The following is a 15850-nucleotide window of genomic DNA, read 5'->3' as shown; positions in this document are numbered from 1 at the left end:
ATTAAAAATCACATTACTAGAGTGCACTACTAAACAGGGAGTGATAGGAGTTAGTTACAACAGTAAACACTCATAATCAGAGCATAATAAGTCTAGATGCAGTCCAGTAGGACAAGTACTCGTTATACAGTACCAGGAATGTCCTCCTGTTATTTAGATAAGTCAAAACTGCCGACGTCTTCAAATCACCAACAACAAGCTTACTTAAAACCTGGAGGGGCACAAAACAGAAAACGTGAGTGGGCAAAAACAAATGTTTTACAAAATCACTTCATTTATCAATATAACTAACCCCTCGCTGTAAAACATGTATAATTTTCCCAGAATCAAGATATAAGCATATACATATATATATATTGGTGGTATGCAGGTGGTTAGTATTCAACCTCCCACCAAACTCAGAGCGTGGAAATCTTTGGGGGAGAAAACTGCCCACTATTGCTTAGCAGTTTGAGAGGTATGCAGGTTGGTTTTCTTCTTTTTTAAAATTTTCTGTTTTCTTTTCCAATATTTTCTGGATTTTTTTTATTTTTATTTTTATATTTTCTTTCTACTGTAACCTTTTATACTTCTTTTTTACATATATGGTAAAGATATCTTTCTTCTTTTTTTTTTTGTAATTTGTGTTTTTAAACTGCCCACTACTGCTTAGCAGTTTGTGAGGGTTAACTGTTAAGCACGTATGTTATAGATTTATTTTATTTTATTTGTTTTCTGTTCAGTTATGGTGTTTTTACAAATTTGTCCTCATTTTCTAAACTTTTGTGGTTTTTTATCTATATATATAAAAGGAGAAGGCCAGTTTGGTGAAGCATTCAGAAATATCAAGAAAGCCCCTTTATTTTCTTCACAATTGAAATAAAAAAAATGAAAAAATGAGGACAAACTGGTAAAAAAAATAACTGAATAAAAAAACTGTATTTCAAGAAGAAAAAAATCAAAATAAAAGGTAAATACGTGCTGAAAAAGATGTACGAAGAATAAACGCAAACCAGTTGACAGTTTTCTCTGTAGGATCCTCACGATCTGGACTGAGTTTAGTGGGAGATTCAACGGTAACTACACACACCCCACTAATATTTAGAATGAATAATCGGAAGGAAATCAATTTTCGTTTTCAGCAGATTAGTGTGTGATTTCCATTTGTTCCAAACATAAAAAGCATTGAAAAAAACAGTCACAGATCTCCTTCTTTGTTTTTGCCGTTCTGGGTTTTGTGCTCTGCATGCAAGGGGTAAAAAAACCAGAGCTTTTTGGTTTGAGAAAGTGCACGTCCCCAAATTTCCTCCACGTTTGAGCGTTCTCAACAACACGATGCGCTTACATGGATAGAAAAACCACCATTCTTCTATCAAAGATGGGGTACAAAACTTATGTCGGGGGTGTGTCTCAGAAACTCAACTACATGCGATTATGAGAGAAGGACACCCATCACTGCCCCTCCCATATATCGAACTTCTGCCAAGGTATGTGAATCCGTGGATATCTGTTTGATTGGGAAGATCATTTACATGGTACTGATATCTGTTTGATTTGGATTAATTCTTGACTTCCAGGTTTGCTTTGGATTGTTGTTTTGGTTCTCCCAATCGTCCATGCAGTTGGAGCACTCCGCTTTCGAAATTAGTGGTGGTTCCAATCACCTTTTTTTTCTTTCTTTCTTTCACTGGATCAAACAGTTTAACGTTCATATATAGTGGATAGGTATGTCTTTGTTTCTTGCAATTGCAGATTTATGAAGAAGGACGAGAACGTGAATATGGTGCTTGCAGCTAATTGTCTTTATATGATGCAAGTTAACATGTAGACTTTATGTTATGTTAACTTATATGATGCAAGTTAACATAACATTGTGTAAAAAAAAAAAATTGGTGCCTGCTAATCGTCTTTGTAAAATTTAGTTTAGTAGTTTGATCTATTTGTCCCCTTTCTCCTTTATAGAGAATATCTAATAAAAGTTATTTGAAGCTGCATCATCTCTTATCACGTAATACAATGGAGAAGCTACAAGTGATGCATTTTACATTGGATATGAGGCATCAACAAATTAATGCTGGATAGAGACATGGAGGTATGGGTAATATGGTTTGAACTTTCTATTGTTTAGATTTTGGTAACAAAAGCAAATTTAAACAGCTCCACATGGCAACAAAATGCAAAGTAAGGGGGTTTTACATTTGATTGAGCTTCTGAATTCACTATAGTTAGATATGAATATTTTTTTCTTCCTTTTTGCCAATGTATGTACATTTTAATTACTGCATACTATGCTCATTCAAACACACTGCATACTATACTCATTCAAACACACTAGATACTATACTCATTCATACACTCCTTTGCAACTATGGAAACAAGTATTAATGTTGTGGCGGCATTAAATTGATACAGTAGTTCAGGTGGAATGGAAAGTGTAAGATACATGTCAAGAAAAATAGTAGACATTATACTCCGAAGCCACAAACCCTATCAACTCCATTTTTTATCTTGCTGCTTATTGTGCGGGTGCAGTTGGTTTCCTCCCGCCATTTTGGTATTGACTTCATTTTTCTCTACAAATATATGTAGTTGATTTTGGGTGAGCATGACTCTCTTTTGTTTAACATTGTGTAATTGTAGTAAGAAATTACTCTTTTTTTTCTGCTTTCATTAGATTTCATCATCAAAATCATTCAACTTTCCTTGACCAATTTGACAGCATCACACTTACGCTCTTAAATTCTTTTCTTTTCTTTTTTGATACTTTGCATTGTATGTTGTTTATAAACTGAAAGTTTCAATGTGTGAAGGTTTGGGCTTATGTCAAAGAGGGCATCATGGCTTGGACTTATGCTTCAAGAAGACTCATGACTCATCTGTAATCGAAAAATCATAGTTCATGTTTTAATTGATTTCTTTTTCCATGATTTCCTTTTCCATGATTTCAAATGAACTTGATCTCACATATATTGAGTTTTGTACTGTCTAACTGTAATGCATAAAGCTGTTGCAGAAGTCCGTATAACGAAAATTGTGAATTAGGTAGGTAAATGGGTTTGGAAAATAAGAAAAAGCTTCAGCAGCCATCTGAGTTTGTGATTGGTCTGCAACTTTTTCAATTACATTATTATGTGGTAAGCTAGCAAAGAAGAAGAACTATAATTGTGTGGACAAATTGGTTTAATGCAAGTGATAGTACCAATTTGTGGTACTGTATCATAGTATAATATCTACTATTTGTGATGGAGTAATTTTTCAATTGCAGATGTGATGAGTGGGTGGTACTGTATGTGATCACATATCTTTGTAAACTGTTTAATGACTAAAATTGTTCATTGTAGTTTGAATTTGTCATAATCAAAATCAAGTTCATTAATGTTACCTGGTGCGTCTTCTGTCAATGCTTTGGATGATCGTGTTTGTGGATGGTATGACTCAATCCCCTTCTTGGCTTTGTAACGTGGATGTTGAATGTAGGTACTTTTAGTTTTATATGCAAAAAAAATCTAACCTTATATTTGCTTTTGTTTGTTTTGGGATTAATAGAGCTGAGTAGATTTGGATTAAATTTTGGTTGAACAGATTGTGTAGTTGCGAATCTTGATCTGATGGATAGGATTGAATGAAAAAATCGTGAAGCATGAGAACCATGGAAGCATTGTAAAACCGCTATGATGGATAGGATTGTGTTGTTGAGATTATGGCAAAACCAGTGCCCCCTGCCTTGCCAAATATTGGAACAATCCAACAAGGAATACAGTGCAAAGATTAAAGGGAGTAGGTTGTTAATCATTGCCGATCTTAATTTTGCCTTCCCACTCCATCTCATCTCTCTCCTTTTTAGTGTCTAACTGTGTAACTTTCAAACCCTTTGTAGTAATTTTCCAGTTCCAAGGGTAATTCTCCAGTTAATTGCTTAATTTTCTAATTTTTGCAAGCATTTTTTCTTTCAAGCATTCTAATTTTTCTTATGACATAGTTTCTAATTATTGTTAAAATGCGATCTATGACTCCAGCCGTGATAACATTTTCATAGTGTCTAATTTTATTCATGTGTATTTTTTTTTCATTTGTTTTTCTTTTTCATGTGCATAAGCAAATGGACATGCAAAGGCATGGTATGTGCCTTTTTTCTTCTTCTTTGATTTACTTTTATTTTTATTGAGATTTGGTCAATATTAAATTGTAATTGATATTCTACACTTTACTCCTTATGTGGTTTTCGTAACCCAACATGTGAAGGATTAATTCTATTTTTAGGTTGAAGAAAAATACGGTGTATGAGTGCCTTCAATTCTCATCTCTAAAGTGAATACTACAGCTATAATTGAAATTCTTCTCGAACTGGTTGTATACTACAACACTTGCCTTCTCTGTTCTATTTAGTGCCCATATCAATAAAATGGACACACACCATAATTTATAAAATAATCACTTAAGAAATATAAGAATATCTAAAATAATACATTTTTGGAGCACGTAACGCCCATAATGCAAAAATGCCTCTTGCACGCGGAGAGGCTAGTTGTGAAGAAAGCAAAGGACAATATTGGGTTTATTGAATGCTTCACAAAATTGGGGCTCTCCCTTTATCTATATAGATTTTTTTTTTCTGTGAGATATTAAACACTCTCGCTCTCCTAAAATGGAGGAGTGGTGTTGGTTGGTTGGGTTAAATTCATTTTATCTCATTTTTTAAAATTCATTATATCTTATTTTTCGTTTTTTTTTCTCTGAAAACTGATTTGCGTCGAACGTGGTTGAATTTGTGTCTTCCACGTTTGTTCTTTTGAATTTTATCTTTTTTTTTTCTAATTTTTTTCTTTTAGGTTAAATTCATTTTGCCTCCTGAGTGATCTGACCTCCCGGACCCTGCAACAAACTAAGGAATATGGAGAGGAGGTTTGGCGTGAAAAAGCTTTAAAAAATGGAAGAGAAGTTAGAGGACGTGGGGGGCACGAATGAGGGAGTTCTATAACCGTAAAACTCCATTGTGGATAATTATCATCATTTTTTTGTTAATTAAGATAGTTAGTTTTAATTCTAAAGTAGGGATATATTTTTTTAATACAGATTTTTTTAGTTATGGTTTTTTTACTAATTTGTCCTCATTTTCCTCATTTTCTGGATTTGGATTGTGAAGAAAAGAAATGGGCTTTCTTGGCATTTCCGAATGCTTCACCTATTTGGCCTTCTCCCTTTATATATATAGAGTTAATTAAAATAGTTAGTTTTAATTCTAAAGTAGAGATATATTTTTTTAATACATATTTTTTTAGTTATGGTTTTTTTACTAATTTGTCCTCATTTTCCTCATTTTCTGGATTTGGATTGTGAAGAAAAGTAAGGGGCTTTCTTGGCATTTCCGAATGTTTCACCTATTTGGCCTTCTCCCTTTATATATATAGTTTGTCCTCATTTTCCTCATTTTTTGGATTTGGATTGTGAAGAAAAGAAAGGGGCTTTCTTGGCATTTCCGAATGTTTCACCTATTTGGCCTTCTCCCTTTATATATATAGATATAGTTTGTCCTCATTTTCCTCATTTTCTGGATTTGGATTGTGAAGAAAAGAAAGGGGCTTTCTTGGCATTTCCGAATGTTTCACCTATTTGGCCTTCTCCCTTTATATATATAGATTAGGTTTCAAATTTAATGTTATTACCTCTTTATCCTTCTTTTGGTATTAAATCCTTGATTTACGCAGAGTCATTAAGTAATGGTATTTTAGGGGTTATCTAATGCTTCACCAAACTGGTTTTCCTTCTTTATATATATAGATAATTGGGAAAACATATTATGTGTTGTTCATTATTTTAAGTTGCGGTTTAATCATTCGAATTACATTAATCCCAATAAGATGCCCGGAAAGCAACACTCTAGCCGTAGCCGAGAGTGATGAACAATCGCTGTTCCCCATTTTCTACAAATTTTCTGGCAAAATTCCAAATATCGCAGAGTTGCAAAGGGATTTTGCAAGTCATATCTTCTTTAATACTCATCTAAATGATGTATGTTTTATATGGTTTGAAGCTCAAATGGTAGACAACAAATTCGAAGCAAAAAATCACAAAAAGTTCAATTCCATGTACCCTAAATTCAGCCCCCAAAATGGCTAAAAAACTGAAATTTCAAGAATTCACAAAACTAGGTTTTTTTTTTTTTTTTTTTTTTTAATTTTCTCTCAAACCATAGCACATCTTTGCATGAAATTTAGACGGAATTTTTCTCACACTTATGAAAACCTATTTCTAAAATCAAATCCTCGAAAAACGTAACGAATCAAAATGTGATTTTTTTTCGAGTTTATGCAACCATGGTAGATATCGTGGTTCCAGCTCTTTACATTGGATTGTAAGTTGAGAAACGAGCACCATGACTCTAATAACATTGTTTGAAAACTATAAACTAAAAATAAAAGAATTTGTTTAGGACCATACCTAGTGAAATTAACGAATTCCGGATCGTCGTTTCGTTTCTATGAACCGTTGCACGAATCATAAACAAGAGCACTAGCAAAAAGAGATTTGATTGCATCTACCCAGCTAGATTGCCTACATACCTTGTGCCAATGCAAAAGGATCAAACCGTCATAGTTCTTAATAGCCTCCTAATCCTAGGGTCATCAAAGCCACCATGAAAAAGAAAACTACAAAAGGAAAAATCAAACTCACCTGCCAATCCATACAGGAGAACTGAAACTCTGAATTTTGAAGATAGTGCTGATGGGCAGAGATGCGGTGTAAGTATGGAAGCCAATATTTTTACGGTGTCCCCTTGCAAAGTCTGGGGGTTATGCTCATAAATTCGCTATTATATATATAATTGTTCGTGGCAGGAATTTTCGTCGAGGAATGTTCCCTGGCCGACGAGCACACAACTCCCCGAGAGGTTGGCGTCGGTTGATGGTTTCTGTCGGGCTTCTGCTTCACTGGCGGGCTCGTCGGGCAGGGCTTGTCGGGCAAGGCTGAAAGAGAAAGACAGAGTTAACTTTGAAATGTGCCTTTGTAGGGCCTTAGGGGTAGGCCTTGAGGCTCACAATCAAGATTAACTTTTAGTGCTCAGGCGTGCCACTGTCATCTTTAGCATGGCAGATGTAAAACGGATATTGAGTTTAATTGTATATATGCCCGAGAGACCGTGTTAGTTATGACAGGTGCCTTTGTGGGGCCTTAGGTGTAGGCTTTGAGGCTTCCAATCAATAACTAAACCAGTACTCGAACACATAATATTTGTTCCATTGATTGCAGGAGTCTTATAACCATTATACTTCTGATTACCCGAGTCCGAGGAACATAATGAATCCAAATAGGTGCCTTTGTGGGGCCTTAGATGTAGGTCTTGAGGCTTCCTATCAGAATTAACTCTATACTCAAACGTTCTAGCCCGAAGAGCAGAATGAATCCAAATAGGTGCCTTTGTGGGGCCTTAGATGTAGGCCTTGAGGCTTCCTATCAGAATTCATTCTATACTCAAACATTTTATGATAATCATAATATAATAGAAATAAAACTAAGGGATAGGTTGATTACTTGCGCCCCAAGTAACTTCGGACTTCTTGTTTATCAAAGACTGTAGTGGATGGGTTAAGTCCACATAAGGTTCTTTTTTATGCCTTGAGGCCAAGGACTTTTAAATGATCAATCTTACATGCCCGAGAGCTTAGAACTTGGATCTGGTTTGAACTATGAAGACATGTTCAAATCGGATTCAAGTACTGAGAGAGTCTTTTAATAGTCATCTTACTAAAAATAACGTGAATACAACTGGAAGTATACAACATATTGCTAGGCTAATGAATGAAAAGACAAAAACAAAGATGGTCGGGCAAGGCTGATCGTTTTGCAACTTCCTATCTTTGTGGTTTATCAAGGAGTTTGAAAGCTTAGAAAATGGGGTAAGGAGATTAGTTTACAGAGAGAAATCGATACTACAGCAAGAGTTGAACAAGGTAGCAGAGCTATTACAAAGGCTTGAATGAAAGTTTATCCCGAGAGGGATGAAGGCTTGGGCTGACTACAGCTTCGTTTGAAGGCAAATCTGGCTTTTGAGCAGAGTTTGTACTTGCATTTGTTTGTTTGTTTGAGTGTCCCTATTCCTGGCTTCTCTTTCTTCTTTTATAGACAACTCGACTTGGCCTCCTGTAGCAGCAACCTTGCCCGAATGCAGCTTGAAGGGTAGTGACTCATCAGCTATTTTACTTGTATTGCCGCTATAAAGTACTTTATGGGCTGTATAGCTGGTCAGTCTATACCACTTGGCCTTTGGGTAGGTGAGCAAGTGGTTCTCATGAGCTGCACCAAGTCAGAAAAGGCCTTTTCTGCTTTCTGGGCTTCGGCTGGGCTTCGGCCATCTCTCCTTCTAGGCTTCCTTTTAGGCCAACTCCTTCCCGAGCCCAAAGTTCAAGTTTTGATCCAAACAATAATAATTCTCCTTGTTTACACCTTTGTTTTACTCTTCTATATGGGCACGTTTGTTTGGCTTCACTAACTTGGACTGGACTGGACTGGACTAGTTTTTAGTGTAATCCTCTGTTTGTTGGCTCCCAGGACTAAGTTTAATGGTATTAAGTGGGACTCGCTTTCACTAACTCTTTCGTTAGGTGGTCCTAGCGAGACCCCCCAAATATGAGCGGACTAACTAAGACCGTCGTCGTCCTCCTGCTCACTCGCCTCTTCATGTTCGTCCTGCTCACCCTACTTGTCATGCTCGTCTTGATCGTCCTGATCGATCTCATCCTGATTGCTGGACTAACTACATCGGCCACGCTCGATCGCTCGCTCTAGCAGGCCAAGAAATCGTCAGTCTCTCTCTCGCTCATCATTTACAAATTCCATTTGTTGTTTTGATTATGTGAAATCTGGATTGCTTTGATTCTGTGAAATCTGGGTTGGTCTTATGCTGCGAAATTGCTTGTTCTTCAATGATTGCTGCTTCTGGGTATTCTATGATGTAGTTGTACGAATTTGATTTCTGCTTCTGTGAAATTGCAAATTCCATTTGCTGCCAATGTAAGTTAATTCATCTGTGTCTCTTGATTCAGTCTTTGACTCCTGATACATTGTTTAGGTGGCTTTTAACCTCCTGCATGACAGACACGTGCTCCCTCTGTCTCGCTGTCTCTCTTATTCAGTTATTCTGGTTCACACTTGACTCATATTTGATGTTTTGTTTTGGTGCTTGAGCATAAACTTTTGGTGGGTTGATTGCTTCGCAATTGAAATTGAATTTGCATGGGGTGAGGTGGGGGGTGGGTTTTCTGTCTGTCCCTTTGATTGATTGAACTAGAACTATATATCCATCATCAAAATTCAAGAGAGATAGAGGATATAATTTGTTTTAATTTGGTCCATTATATTATTAGTATATGATGCGTTTGTATTGATCAAGTTGAATTTGGGTGGTTTGGTAGAGAATGCGAGAGAGAGAAGTAGTAGTACAAGTGTTGTCGGCGCAAGGTTACTTTCTGTCGGCATGGTCTGTATCCAATCCAACGATGATATTGATATTTGAATATTTGATTGCATTTCCCTTCAATTTAATTTAATCCAAATTACAATCCGGATTGATGCTTCTCCGATTCTCCTCTCTTCTCCTCTTGTCTTTACATTTTGATTTCCACCTGCATATTCTTCCATTCATTCCTTCCTTCATTCAAACATGCCTCTTTTCTTTCTATAATTATATCTCCTGCCTGCAACTTTCCATGTCATGAAATTTCAATTGGATTTGGGTGGCAATTTCCTTTCTTCTTCTCGTTGTTGTTGTTGTTGTTGTATTGGGACGCTGTTCGTTCGTGTTGCCATTGGCATATGAAGCTCGAGTATTTAGACATCTGGCAGCCTTACTTTTCTGGGACAAGGACTAGAGGTTTGCAGCTGCCTAAACCCCATGATACAATGATGCTTTGTTTCTATCTATGTTACTCTGCATTTCTTCTATTCTATTTCATTTTGAATGTATATCACTACTACTCCGTTGGCATGACATTTTACTTGATTTTAAAGGCTTCGAATTTGATTCCAAAAACCATTGCTTTGCGGTTGCCGTTGTAATCATTGAAATTTTGTTAATCAACTTGTTGTCTAATATGTTTTCTAGTTATCTGATGGAAGACCAATAATAAGGAAATAAAGAATTGAAAAGAAATAGTTACATCTGATGGATTTAAATTCCCTTGCTTTCCTGCACACCTTCGTAGATTATCATCTTCAGCGTTTTGTATCCTCTGGATTCCAGGTTCAATGCATGATAATTCGTTTTACAACAATAATACCCATAGTTGAAGTGGTTCCCATACCAAATGTCAGCGTCTCTTGCAGCAATACTAGGAGGTGTTGCAGGAGCCGTGACTTTGGTGGGGATAAGTATCATACTCATATGGTTCTATATATCTTGCAAGAGGAATGTTTCAAGAACTTCTGAAACTGGTTCTTCAGGTAACTCTTACATATGGTTCTTCAGGTAACTCTTATATCACATATGATCACTGTCCTAACCTTACAGGTGAAAGAAAAAAAAAGTTAATGAATTTGCAAGGCCTCTTGACAGATTGGTTTTCTCTTTCACATCATTCAAGTATTATATATAATTTTGAGTTTGTTTTAGGGTGATAGGGGTTGTGCATTAACTGCTTATATATATTTGAAGAATGACCAGTATATGTTGTTTGAACAAAATTTAAAAAACTCTTTGTATAGGTTCTGGTCGTAAGTTTGAATCGGTTTTTTTTTCTTCCTTACCAATTTTCTTGCTGATGAATTTGATCGACTCGTGTGAAAGATACACTTCCTACTGAACCACAATGAAGAAATGGAAGGTATGCACCTTTATTAGCTTCTGTCTTAGGTTGATGTTTTGTTGCCGTTGATGAGGAAATGCACCAGAATGAAGTGCGGAGTCTGCGGACTATACTAATACACCAAGTTAGAGAAAAGCAGTAGTATTGGTGATGTTTTAATCAGCATCCTCAATAAGTGTACAAAGAAGCACAATTCTTGCAGTTGCTTCTTTGGGGTAATTGCTGTGTTGGTTGTGCCATGAATGTATCGTTCATGTTGTATCATAGTCGTTGTTTGATTCAATTGTTGTAAGTTATTCTTTGGACGAAATAGTTAAACAGGAGTTGTAAAATTCAATTGTTTTGTATGGAAAGCTACGCTCAAAGTGCAAAGGATGTCTCTCTATCAAATTTAGCAAAGTCAGATAGTGATGTTACAATTGTATGTTAAAATTGGGATGAATGAATATGGTATTATTCATGGATTTTGGGAGGCTCTGGAGAAGAAATCAAATTTTCTTCCTCCAAATTTGTGGTATGATAAGTTTGAGTTTTTAACAATTTTGGGACATATGGGTTGCTGAATGTTTATAGATTTCTCAATTTTAGAGGCTTAGAAGGATCTTAGACCAAAAAGTGAGAAAGTTTGATGTACTGATTTTGAATTCCTATGTTGTAAGAAAGTGCTGTTTGTTTTTGCAAATTGCAATGCTACAATGCACAAAAACTCAATATTTTAATGTAATTATCATTTGATTTGACTGTGGGTATTTTGCAGTGGAGTTGGATGTAATTCTATCGTTAAAGTTTGTAATTTCACTATTTTTCATTATCCTGGTTTTTAGTCAGACACTGCACCAAACGCTTTTCTAAGCTAGTCCAGCTTAGTCTAGTCTAAGGCAGTCCAGCTTACTAGTTACGGTTCTTGGAATTAATTATCACGATTAACCGGAATAGATACCATGTTCTAGGATTCGTGTGTTTGTCAATTTCCATTGTATTATGCTTTCTCGGAATGCAACTTAGTAGATACCATACTAAATACTTCAAGAATGAAAAGAGTTAGTGTAGACACCCCATGCCTAATTCGTTGTTTAGGGAAATCAATAGCTTAAAGAGTAGATACCATGCCTTTAGGTTGACAAACGTAAAGCATCAAAAATCTGTTTGGTTTCATAGTGTGTATCGGTTGCTTAGGCAAAAAAGGTTAGAGATGGAAGTCAAAGTCCCAACCTTTCAAACATCGTTTTCAAAACCCTTGTTGCCAATTACATTTATTTGCCTACGTTCTTATATTGTGCTTTTATACTTGCATATTTGCTAGTTTTGTGAATTAATTAATTTAAATTGTTAGGAATCATACTCTAGATACATATTAGTGCAATCCTCGTGGGAATGATCTCGTACTTGCTTTCTATACTATGTGTTTGATCTTGTGCACTTGCGAGTTTAAAACGTGCAATTAGTGGCTTAATATCTAGGTTGCTAAATGCATAACAAGTTTTTGGCGCCATTGACGAGGATTGTCCTCTAATCGGTGTCTAGAATTTGTATTTCTAACGTCATTTATTTTCCCTTCTCTTCTTAGTTAGTTGTAGTTTAGGAGTCATCATTTTTATTTTAATTCCTTTTAGTTATTTATCAATTTTATTTCTTTATCTTATTGCATAAAAATGATGGGAGCAGTTGGCAACCAAGTTTTTGAAAGAGTGCTCTCCTGCCCGAAAGACCAAGCAACTGAAAAGGGAGATGGAGCTTTTCCAACAAAAGGATGGAGATTTATTCTTGGAAGCTTGGAATGATTTTAAGAACAAGCTTCTTAAGTGTCCAACTCATAACATGCCCAAAGATGATCGGGTACAAACTTTTTATGAGGGTTTAAATGATACTAATAAAGCTATCATTGATTCAGCTTGCAATAGGATCCTGATGAAAAAAAAAAGGTGGAGAAGAAGACATTGAAATGTTCGAAGAGTTGAGTGAGAATTCACAAAAATTCTCAACGAGAGGAAGAAGCACCATGAGGAGACAAGGAGTTTATTAAATTAATACCAATGATGGTGTTCACGCAGAGATGGCAGCCATGAATACGAAGATTGACAAGCTTGTTAAAACCATGTCTTCCCTTAGCGGCAAACAAGCTTCAAGAACTGAGGTATGTGCTATTTGCTATCATTCTAATCATACAATTGAAACATGTCCTATGTCTTCTTTTACAGATCAGGAGCATGCAAATTATGTGGGACAAGGAAATAACCATCCAAAGAACAATCCATTCTCCAATTCATACAATCAAGGATGGAGAAATCACCCCAATCTTGCATGGAGAAATGGGCAGAATATTCAGAATCCAACGGAGCAACAAATGAATTACCAACAAGGGAGCAACTTTCAAGCTCAACCAAAAGTGCAACAGACCCAAGAACCAAAAAAGCTAAATTTTGAAAGCACTGTACTTCAACTTTTGCAACAGCAACAGCAAACAAGTAGCCAACATGGTCAAGCTATTCAAAAGTTAGAAGCGCAAATAGGGCAAATGGCTAAAGAATTGAGTGAAAGAAAGAAATAAGAGTTCCCATCACAAACTATACCTAACCCTAGAGGTCAAGATGAGCTTAAAGCCATTACAGTCCTGAGGAGCGGCAAAGTTGTTGATAACAAAGTTGGAGTAGACGATAAAGAACCAGAGTCTGAAGTTGTGGGTGCATCACCAACAAAAGCAATGGCTTCCAAGAAGGTAAGTGAGAAGGAGAATGTGATATTGCCACCCTTCCCTCAAAGGTTAGTCAAGCAAATGAAAGAACAACACTTACTTGATATTTTTGAAACTCTTTGGAAAGTAGAAATCAATATTCCTTAACTCGATGTGATTAAGCAAATTCCATCTTATGCTAAATTTTTTAAGGATTGTTGTACTCACAAAAGAAAGTTTCAGGAATATAAGAAAGTTGCCTTGACTGAGGAAGTAAGTGCGGTTCTATTGAGAAAATTACCACCTAAACTAAAAGACCCAGGTAGTTTTACTATTCCTTGCAGGATTGGTAACCATCTTTTTTACTGAGCTTTACTTGATTTAGGAGCAAGTATCAATTTGTTACCTTATACTGTTTATGAGGAGTTGAGGTTAGGGGAACTGAAACCAACCTCAATTACATTGCAATTGGCGGACAGAAGCGTCAAGAGACCCAGAGGAATTTTGGAGGATGTCTTTGTCAAGGTAAATGAATTTATTTTGCCTGCTGATTGTTGTTTTAGATATGGAAGAATCTTCCATGTCATCTTCTTCGCCAATTATTTTAGGTAGACCCTTTATGATTACTGCTGATACAAAAATATGTGTTAAAAAGAGTACCATAAGCATGAAAGTAAATGGTGAGAAGATCGAGTTTAAAGTGTTTGATGCAATGAAATTACCACATGACCACGATTGTTTTAATATTGACGTGGTTGAAAGTGTTGTTGAGGAAGTTTTTCACGTACAAAGCATTGATCCATTGGAGGCCACCATAGCTCATGGTTTCACAAGGCAGAGAGTAGAGCATAATTTTGATGGTGTTGATTTTCAAATTAGTGAGGCTGTGGAGTCCCTTGAGATATCTAAACCTTATCCAAGTAAGTATACACCGCCTTTTGAACATCTTGTGTCTACTAATTCTACTCTTGTTCCTTCTATTGTCAGGGCACCAAACTTGGAATTGAAGCAACTACCTGAACATTTGAAGTATGCTCACTTGGGAGATAATGAAACTTTACCAATGATAGTTGCTACAAATTTGAGTGTAGTGGAGGAAGAGAAGCTATTGCGAGTCTTGAGAGAGCACAAGACAACCTTAGGGTGGACCATCGCGGACATCAAGGGCATAAGTCCATCCAAATGCATGCACAAGATACTTCTTGAAGACAATGCCAAGCCAACTAGGGAAGCACAACAAAGACTTAATCCTCATATGAAAGAGGTAGTAAAAGCAGAGGTTCTCAAGTTGCTTGACGTAGGCATCATTTATGCCATTTTAGATAGCAAGTGGGTAATTCTAGTTCAAGTTGTACCAAAGCATAGCAGATTGACAGTGGTCAAGAATGAAAAGAATGAGCTTATTCCAACAAGGTTAAAGGAAAGCTGGAGAGTCTGCATTGACTACAGAAAGCTCCACAATGAAACTAGGAAAGATCATTTCCCTCATCCTTTTATTGATCAAATGTTAGAGAGATTAGCAGGTCATAGTTATTATTGCTTTTTAGATGGTTATAGTGGTTATAATCAGATTGTTATAGCACCAGAGGACCAGGAGAAAACCACGTTCACGTGCCCTTTTGGCACATTTGCATATAGGAGGATGTCGTTTGGTTTATGCAATGCATCTGCCACATTTCAAAGATGCATGATGAGCATATTTTCAGACATAGTTGAGAGATTCATTGAGGTATTTATGGATGATTTCAGTGTTTTTGGTTCTAATTTTGATGAATGTTTTTATCATTTGCAGCTTGTTCTCAAGAGATGTGAAGAATGTAACTTAGTGCTTAAATGGGAGAAGTGCCATTTTATGGTACAACAAGGAGTAGTTTTCAGTCATGTAATTTCTAGCAAGGGCATCGAGGTGGACAAAACCAAGATTGATATCATCTCCAAATTACCTCCTTCTACATCAGTAAAGGGCGTGAGAAGTTTTCTTGGGCATGCAAGATTTTACCAAAGATTCATAAAAGGTTTCTCCAAGATATCCAGACCTCTTTGTGCGTTATTGACTAAAGATGTTGAGTTCATATGGACAAAAGAGTGCATGGCCGCTTTCAACACGTTGAAGAAGCTTCTCACTTCTGCACCTATCATCATGGCACCTGATTGGAACCTTCCTTTTGAACTCATGTGTGATGCTAGTGATTATGCGTTGGGAGCTGTCTTAGGCCAACAAGTTAATAAGGTACCTCATGTCATTTACTATGCTTCTCGAGCTTTAAATGATGCTTAACTTAATTATTCTACCACTGAAAAAGAATTATTAGTTGTCATATTTGCCTTAGAGAAGTTTCGATCATATTTAATTGGTTCCAAAGTTATTGTTTTCACTGATCATGCTGCTTTGAGATATTTG

At 36.3% G+C, this 15850-nt stretch overlaps 1 long non-coding RNA gene across 1 annotated transcript; it reads left to right on the top strand.

Annotated features, from left to right (window-relative positions):
- The first annotated feature begins 8445 nt into the window (after positions 1-8445).
- LOC126616622 (uncharacterized) lies at positions 8446-11242 on the top strand. Its single transcript, XR_007621215.1, has 2 exons — positions 8446-10416; positions 10678-11242. It is a non-coding gene; the product is annotated as an uncharacterized LOC126616622 (long non-coding RNA).
- The last annotated feature ends 4608 nt before the right edge of the window (positions 11243-15850 follow it).

This window comes from Malus sylvestris, chromosome 3, assembly GCF_916048215.2.
Source record: "Malus sylvestris chromosome 3, drMalSylv7.2, whole genome shotgun sequence".
NCBI lineage: Eukaryota > Viridiplantae > Streptophyta > Magnoliopsida > Rosales > Rosaceae > Malus > Malus sylvestris.
Note: the sequence above shows the minus strand (reverse complement) of the source record. Positions and strands in the feature narration are given on the sequence as shown.